Raw genomic sequence first — 9,446 nt, 5'->3', positions numbered from 1 at the left:
CTCTGTCGTTTGTGTTTTGTTCATGAGAGACTATCTCGACAAGCACCTGCTGCATATGTTAACACATCACATTGACATGACTGTTGTGTTTGCACATGTTTTCTTGAGGGCAACCAGCTGGAAGAACGGACATAGCGGAGTCGGTCAACATGTCAACTGATCAACTGAAAGGTTTGGATGCACACAAAGCTTGCACATACTATTAGTTGAACAACTACTTGGGGAATGATACAATCACTGCAATAACACCAGTATTACCCTTGGGATTTGGGGCAGAATAGTTTCATGCCACGGTTGGTCTTTTTGAGGAGGCAACTCTGAGTCAGGTGGTTACAGCATGTACAATGTAGACTATTGTGTGACATGGATGGTTGTGTGGCACTGTGCCTGATGATGTGGATTGTTGCTCTTGCTATCAACCATTCATTTGCCTGGTCCTGGCTCAATGAATTTCTGACTGCTGTGATGTGCTGGTATTATTGCTGATTGCAACAAATAAAACTTTCACTCACTCACATTTTCATGTTGCATCTGCAGCAAGGTTAAGAAAGCAAATTCAGAAACTTGTGGGTTTTTTTAAAACCGTAGTGGTGTGGCTAGAGAGTCTGTGGAAGGTTGTTTCGAGGCTCCCCTAGCTCATCATACCAAAGAAATCAAGAGATGTTATTTCCTGTTACCCTTGCTTGTGTTCGGCATTTAGGGGATAAAACAAGGACTGGTCAGCTCTACTGGCCTATATCCTGTGTCTGAGTTGGACATCTATGTTAAACTGCAGCATGGTATCTGAGTTGGCTAGCCGGCAAATGTTCAATATGGTGAAACTTGGTATGTTTTTTTCTGTTTTTCTAATATGTTCTGATCTTATTCCCTTCATTTGTGAGGTAGAGTTTTGAACATCTAATTGTCTTTTCTATCATTTCCCTTGCGTTGTGTACCTTTGTCAGAGATGTTAAAAGCAACTGAAAGCCTGTGCATAATTGGAAACTAAAACAATACTGCATTACCAGATACTGTGTGGGAAACTATTTACCTGCGATTCCATCTGAAGGATCATCACCCAAACACAAATGTTATATAGTCAAACGTTATTAACTTCGATCACTCAAGCTGGATACAAGATTGATGTTTGCTTTCATGGGATGTAACCTACACTAAAGCACGTGTGGCCAACAACCAGAAGTGACACAGAAATGTGCACCTCTTCATTCTTCAGGAATGAAATCAACTTCATGGAGATTGTATGTACGTTTCAAACAATCCTGTAACCTGCCCCGCCATGTTATGTTTTTATTTACGCCCGACAGAACATTGAGTTTGACTCCGCTTTAAAGTGTACTTCAGTTGTATTAAAGGGTGTCTGGTTGATGTCACAAGTGATACGAGCCTACATTTACAACAATTAAAACCCACGAAAAGTGGCTTGGTGCCGACAAACTAGAAACATAATCCGTGCGAATTTTGGATTCGAACCCACACTCCATCTGTTTTAGACTCGCCCGTGACTGATTGCACAGAAATTGCGCCTCTTTAGACCACGGGGACATCCGCAGTACCGCTGGAACATTTTTACCAAATGATACCTAAAAAGGATGAGATGAATCCCTTTTATTTGACTTGAGGTGCATGAATTGAGGGTAAATAACAAGCACTTTGATAATTCCACTGGCTTTTCAGACACATGCATTACACTACTGAGTATATATATTAAGGGGAATTTAGTATGGACAATCATCCTTTCAGGACTTGAGAGTCTCCTCCATTCAATTCATCTCTACTGTGGGTACATTATGTCAAAGTACAGGTCCCCTCTCAGCGCTGTGGGAACCGAGGCGCATCCGCATACAGGGGTAAGAACAGTAGATACACCTTGAAAAGGAAGTTCGGAGTCTCACGACCTCTCATCTGAATAAAGTAATATAACACGCCCATTGACTTCCTTAAGTAGCGACTAGAAGTTATCCAGGCATTCAAGATGAGATAGTTTGTGTATTTGGTGTCATCTCCGACATAGCTGGGATTTGCTTGGTTTTGTCAGTATCCAGAGTAGTTACAAAGAAAATGACAAACATATTTCGAATAGAAATAGATAATATGACGCTGACAGTGACAAGGAGTTCGGTGTTTTTTTAAGTCTAGATGTGATGGATGACTTCCGTGAAAGAAATCAAACAATGTATGAAAAGTATTATCACAACCGGATTCTATATTAAGCAACTGCAAAATTCATTGAATCATATTGATATGTAGACTGGTGCAGTCTCCATTTTCTTATTTTGGCTAGTGTAAATAATGTCTCAAATAACATTTTTTTAAATGTGCATTCGGTACACACTATAGGGGAGAAGTATAACTATACTAATTTGCACTCGTTTACAATAGTTCCTCAAATAGTTCCTTTCAAATTATTACTCGTTTATACAGGTTGTGGCTAAAACGGTCCAATATTCGTGAAAACGGACCTGTACATCAACGCCCCAAAGACAAATGGCCGCATGTTGTGGAGGCTAAAGACTTTTTTTTCACTTCACTCAATATTTCAAAAAATTAACATGCACTCCATACACATTCGTATGCAAGACGTACGTTTATAGTGTTTAAATATTTAATGTTTTACATTTTAAGATTAAATTCTTAAAAGTTAAATGTTAACTTTGATGGTAAAATGCCGTCGTGAAACTCGTTAATGCTACACGAGAGAGAGCATCACAGAAGATCGACCAGTCCTTAATGTACTGTTACAGGAAGTCCACGGGATGGAGCAACATTTAGGCATTTCATTTGTTCGTGTGTAAGACTGTTATAGTCTTTCTGTTTCTACATACTTTTTAACGGGCCCGGGCAATTCTACACTGGGCAATACCTTACACTGACAGTATCCCCCCAGGACAATTCCTCTGCAGTAAAGGGACATTTCCCCACAGGACAATTCCCCACCAATAAAGGGACATTTCCCCACAGGACAATTCCTCTGCAATAAAGGGACATTTCCCCACAGAACAATACCCCACCAATAAAGGGACAAATTTCCCACAGTATAATCTCCAACACACGTGATGTTTCGGGTTAGTGTTCAGCAATCCATGCATTGACCCGTCAAGATCCGGGGCAGAATAGGTCTTCAGCAACCCATCCTTGCTGTAAAAGGCGACTAACGGGATCGGGTGGTCAGGCTCCCTGACATGGTTGATACATGCAATCGATCCCAATTGCGTGAATCGATGCTCATGATATCAATCACTGGATTGTCTGGTCCAGACTTGATTATTTACAGACCGCCGTCATATAGCTGGAATATTGCTGAGTGCGGCGTTAAACAACAAACAAACTAACAACATCATACCCGTGGGTTTCACCGAAGTGGTAAACGTCCAAGATCTGCATCACTTCGGACGTTCCATCGTCACGATATGCCGATGTGACGTTAAATCTTAACTCACTCACTCGGACGTTCCACCCACATCAAGGTGACACGCCGTAATATAACTGGAATACTGCTTAAAGCGGCGTTAAACCCAACTCCCTCCCTCACGGACGGACAGACGAAGGACAGTTTAAACTATGGAATAAAATATGTGCGTTATTCAATATAATAACACTGAAGGATATAGTATAGGGATGGTGGCATCTACATAATCGGGAAGGTCCGGGAAGGTCCGGGAAGTGAATTGATCTTCAGCAACCAATGCTTGTCGTAAGAGGCGACTAACGGGATCGGGTGGTTAGGCTCGCTGACTTGGTTGATGCATGTCATCGTATCCAAATTGCGTGGATCGATGCTCATGACGTTTTACAGACAAACAAACAAACAATTCCCCACACATTTCCCCCACACATTTCCCCCACAAACAAACAAACAAACAAAACACGTTCCCAACATGATCGTCATGGTATGTTTCCTGGTTAAAGGTGTCCTGGTGAGGTTTCAGTGTATACAGTTTATATGCGAGCATCTGCATTCTACAATATGAACAAAACAACCGTTTCGCCACGAATGGCCACATCATGTTTTCAGAGAACAAAGACCCGTACACCTGTCAACATGCAGTTCACGGGATTAACGTGTCAGGACAGAATTATTGTTAAATGTCTGGCCACAAACCATACACTTTCGTTACAAAAACGAAACCAGAGCCACGAGTGGGCGCTCTAGCGTGTAGTCGTTGTCGTGGAGGTCAGTCTACGAAGATCACGTCTTCGTGTTGTCACAGCGTGCCCCAGAACTACAGACGCACCGGCCGGTGTGTGGACGGGGGAACTTCTCTTTAGTCAACAGATGCGACACTGTAACACAACACCTTCTGGTAAACATGGCGACACGCGTTGTACATTAATGTGTCGCTTTCCGGGTCAGTCGTTCATGCAATTATCTGTTCCCCCCTAAAGGTGTCGGAGTCCCCAGTAGCATAAGGATGACAAGGTAGTTATAAACGGTTACCAAATGAGCATTCATCGTCGAGGGTAGACATCTCACGTGTGGGTGTTAACACCGGGTTGCACCTGCTGGCTAATCCAAGACACACACACACACTGTATCAATCTAGCGGCTACTCTCACAGTACTGTGCGACATTCAGAACGCTATATACGGCATCCACATCGATATATACGTCGTTCACAACGCTATATACATCCTTAAAAACGTTATTCACGACGTACACAACGCTATATACATCGTTCACAATGCTATATACATCCTTAAAAACGTTATTCACGACGTACACAACGCTATATACATCTTTCACACTGCCACATTCATCCTTTACAAAGCTATATACAACGTCCACTTCGATATATACATCGTTCACAACGCTCTATACGACGTTCACAACGTTATATACGACGTTCACGACGCTATATATGACGTTGACAACGCAATGTACATTATTAACAACGCTATATACGACGTTCACGACGCTATATATGACGTTGACAACGCAATGTACATTATCAACAGCGCTGTATACGACGTTCACAACACTAAACACATTTCCTTAATGCCATTTATGACGTTCACAACGCTGTATGCATCCTCAACAACGCAATCTCATTAACATTAAATCTTAGTTCTCGCTACCGCTAAACAAAGATCTGAGGACATCCCATTACGGGTCACGTCAGACCGACCTTGCGCGAACTTTGACCGACCAATGGAATGACTGACAAGAAGTCGACATTAACCCTCAGAAGGCAGCTTTCTCGTGCTTTACGGCACTAATTTCAAATTGGCGACTACGCCTCGAAACATATTTTGACAAATTCTCGATTAAAAATTTGAAACCTGAACAAAAGAACATTCTGGAATTGCTAATAGATGGTCTGGATTGTATGGATTCAGTCGTTAAAGCCGTAACTATCGTTCGGAATACCCCGTGTTAAGTTTTCGAGGTTGCATGATCAGAAATTACATTCCGACTACCACTTTCATGATCTGGTAAGCGACGCTCTGATTGGTCGGATGAAAAGTCGTTCTGACGTGACCCCTAATGGGATGTCCTCAGATCTTTGTTTAGCGGTAGCGAGAACTAAGATCTGATTTTAATGAGATTGTTAACAACGCTATATACAACGTTCACAACGTTATATATGACGTTCACGACGCTATATGTGACGTTGACAACGGTATGTACATCATTAACAACGCTATATATGAAGTTCACAACACTATTCACATATCCTTAATGCCATTTATGATGTTCACAACGCTGTATACATCCTTATAAATGCTATATGCGGTGTTCACAACACTATATCGTATAACGTTAACAATGCTATACGACGTTCACAGTGTTTTATAAACATTTACAAAACTGTATACACAAAAAATGCTGTGTAATATCTTCACACAGGAATCCGAAATTCGTTGTGCCTTTCTTTCCATCAACAGCCCCCTTTGTCTATACGAGTACCATGGTTTTGTGTGTGGAGTGGTGTGAGATATTAAGAAAAAACATAAAATAATTCCTGTGCTTTTTACATGTGGTCAGTCAATAGTAGGAGCAACGATCAACACATCGGTCATTATGACCAGCAAATGTACATCTCAAGGCACATTCTTCCTGATCGCCTGGAGGAGAAATATGTACCACTCAAAAGAAGTTGAAGAACGCTGATTTCTTTCATAGGACTATACTTAATCTGTCCCACCCCAGCCGCCCTTTTTAAAGTATTCTAAATAATTGTACAATTGGAAGTTTCAGAGATAATTGGGAATACATGTTTTAAACGTATTATTACAACACTTAACTATCTAAGTTGGTAATCTGTCTTCAACAAAAAGAATACGGCTACCAAACTGGAATTGAATTGCGAATTATTTGCTACGTGTAGCACATGTTTGTTACCTTGTGATCACACCGCTTGCAGGGATTTTCATGTTATTTCTGTATTTCTAATTGCATGACGTCATTGTTGTGAGTTGTCAGTGGATGAACCTGTCAACGCTGTGACTGATCTAACCGAGATCACATGCCATGTAATATTGTCATGCGCGCGTGACATCTATGACCATATAAGGGAAATTGCATAAACCATTGCACAGTAGATGAAGCGGCCTACGGGAGAGCGCCAGGTGCTGAATGTGGTATATCCAGCCACTGACACATGTCGCTGACATAGTTTTAATCACCTCATTAAGGCTTGATCAATGTATTGTATCTTACGGGCTTGCCAACCCTGTAGTTTCCAGTAAACAATATGTTTTAAAACCGTCTGTGTTTTAGTGAAATTATACTTTTAAGCATCCAAATTGTAAGGAAATTGACCTCAGATCAATCCTAAAATCATTTCTGATAAGTTGGTTTGACTTAAGCACAATATACACATGTAATGTATTTAGTTGGACCTCCCTGTTGTTTCCCAAGCTATAGTATAATGTGTTAGTGGTGAAACCCGTGGAGATGCGGGTAGAAAACACATCTTCTGCAACCCATGCTTGGCGACTGTGCTTGTAAGAGGCGACTAACGGGATCGGGTGGTCAGGATCGTTGATTTGGTTGATGCATGTCATCGTATCCCAATTGCATGGAACGATGCTCATGATGTCAATCTCTGGATTGTCTGGTCCATACACGGTTTTATGCAGAGCGCCGTCATATAGCTTGAATACTGCTGAATGCGGCGTCAAACAAACAAACAAACAAACATTACGTCTTCTCCGTTAAGCCACTGAGGACATCCTGCACTCGGAAACACGGCTCGCATTCCGATCATGTAAACGATCATGATGACCTTTCACCCCCGTGTGCACCGGTCAGGTCCCACCTACCTGTCAGAAGCCGATCTGAATTGCAAATAGGCCAGGTGAGAAACCAGGTGAGCGGCCAGGTGAGTGCCTCTAATCTGTGTCGTAATGAGCTCCCGTGACTCATCCTATTTGTGTTTCCATGCATTGTATCATCGGTGTATATACATACAGTCATACCAAGTGCCCCTACTTAAATTGTCAACTGTCTTATTTATGAGGTTTACAGTCTATTGTTTCCAGTCAGGGTTCTCAGAGAATCCGCTGTCTGCGTAATACATGCTGCCATATATTAGAAGGAAAGAATAGTGTACGTGTGTTAACAATTTCTTTGATGGTATTAGTCAGAAATGTGATGCAATCGTATTTTTATTGTATCAACAGCGACTTAAATGCTCCCCCGCGCAAAGACATTCAGAAAAATACCCCCCCCCCCCCCCCCCCCCCCCCCCCACCCCCTTATATATAGACACTACACATACTCTGTTTTCGTATTTGTGAATGTGAGTGAGTTAAGTTTAACGCCGCTTTGAACAGTATTTCAGGTGTATCACAGCGTGTCACCTTGATGTGGGAGGGAAGCCCGAAGTGATGCAGACGTTTACCACTTCGGCGAAACCCACGAGCACGGGTATGGTGTTGACGAACCTGGAAACATGATCAAGTCGAAACGGGATTCGAACCCACGAACACATGTTCCTAGCTAAGGGAGACAAATCTACATAGACATACGCACTGTGTGTGTGTGTGTGTGTGTGTGTGTGTGTGTGTGTGTGTGTGTGTGTGTGTGTGTGTGTGTGTGTGTGTGTGTGTTGAAGAAAAAGAAATGCTGCAAAACGTCCATTGACGCAATGTGTTTTTCTTATAAAAATTCAGCCTTACATATTTACATTTAAAAAAAATATCTGGTTATGAAGCTGTAATTGAAAAAATACCTAATCTCCTTCTCGATACAACACCCCCCTAGAACTAGAATAATATTTATAAATACACGCTGTCTCATCGTGCATGAGACTAGCTATAGTTGAGCACATCCTCGTCACGCGAGTTTTATATAGTTTTAAATAAAGGTGAGCTTCTGAACCTATGGTGTTGTTTTTGTTTTCCTTTGGACATATATTATCTGTCTATGTCCGGAGCGGAGCCCGTCAGGGGTATCAATCAAATACCCTGATGGGCTCATTAGACATTTTCATTTTTTGTACCCCTTTGTATTTCTTTGAGTATTCTTTTTATTTTCCGTTATATCAGTTCTGATTAACTGTAGTGGTGTTTGTTTCTAGAAAAGAACTGGAAAAAGGCTTTTCAAGATATTTCCTAGAAACACACGCATCAACCTATGCCTATGATTGTGTGTGCGTAAGCATGTATGTTTGTATGTGCGTGCGTGCGTGCGTGCGTGCGTGCGTGCGTGTAAGAATGGATAAGAATAAGGAATAGCCTTATGAGTGTTTAGAACAATTCTTATACAGTGGTCATATTCAATTACAAAGAATTATTATTATTGGTTGAATTTACCGAAACGAAACGCACTGGGGGATATCAACGCGATGTAACTGACAAGAATAACGATGATTATCATGACGAGCAATACATGACAGTGGCACATGTATGGCAGGATGAGGTCGTGTGTGTACACTGCGTGCGTGCGTCCGTGCGTCCGTGCGTGCGTGTGAGTGTCTGACTGTATATCAGTCCGGACTTATGTCAGTGTTATAGTGCTAGCCCAGTGAGATACCATGCCGCAACATTGATACCACACACAGACACAGTATACTAACTGCGAGCCGACCAGTCCTTGTTTTATCCCCTTAATATACCGATCGCAAGACAGGGTAACAACAAGTACCATCTTTAAACGTCTTTTGGTATGACGCGGACGCGAATTGAACCACCGATCTTCCGCTCTCCGGGCTGGCGCTCTATCCACTAGACCACAGAGGCGGTGGGAGACGTAAGGGAACGGCATACATGGACAACGTTATATACTAACGGAGAAATGTAAGTGTGCTTCATATAAAGTTCAATAGAAAATACATTTATTCTGAAATGAAAACATACATCTTTCAATACATATTCACCTGCTCGACTTTAAGGTCGTGATTCACAATTTGCACGTGCATGTTAATGCACGGTGCATAATTTGGATGTTGGCGTGGTTTTGGGTAGCGTGGTACTCACAGACGTGTGTTATTAATGTGGACAGC

This window comes from Haliotis rufescens, unplaced genomic scaffold, assembly GCF_023055435.1.
Source record: "Haliotis rufescens isolate VD_foot unplaced genomic scaffold, xgHalRufe1.0.p SCAF_5, whole genome shotgun sequence".
Lineage (NCBI taxonomy): Eukaryota > Metazoa > Mollusca > Gastropoda > Lepetellida > Haliotidae > Haliotis > Haliotis rufescens.
The sequence above is the reverse complement of the archived record's forward strand: the minus strand, read 5'-3'. Positions refer to the sequence as shown.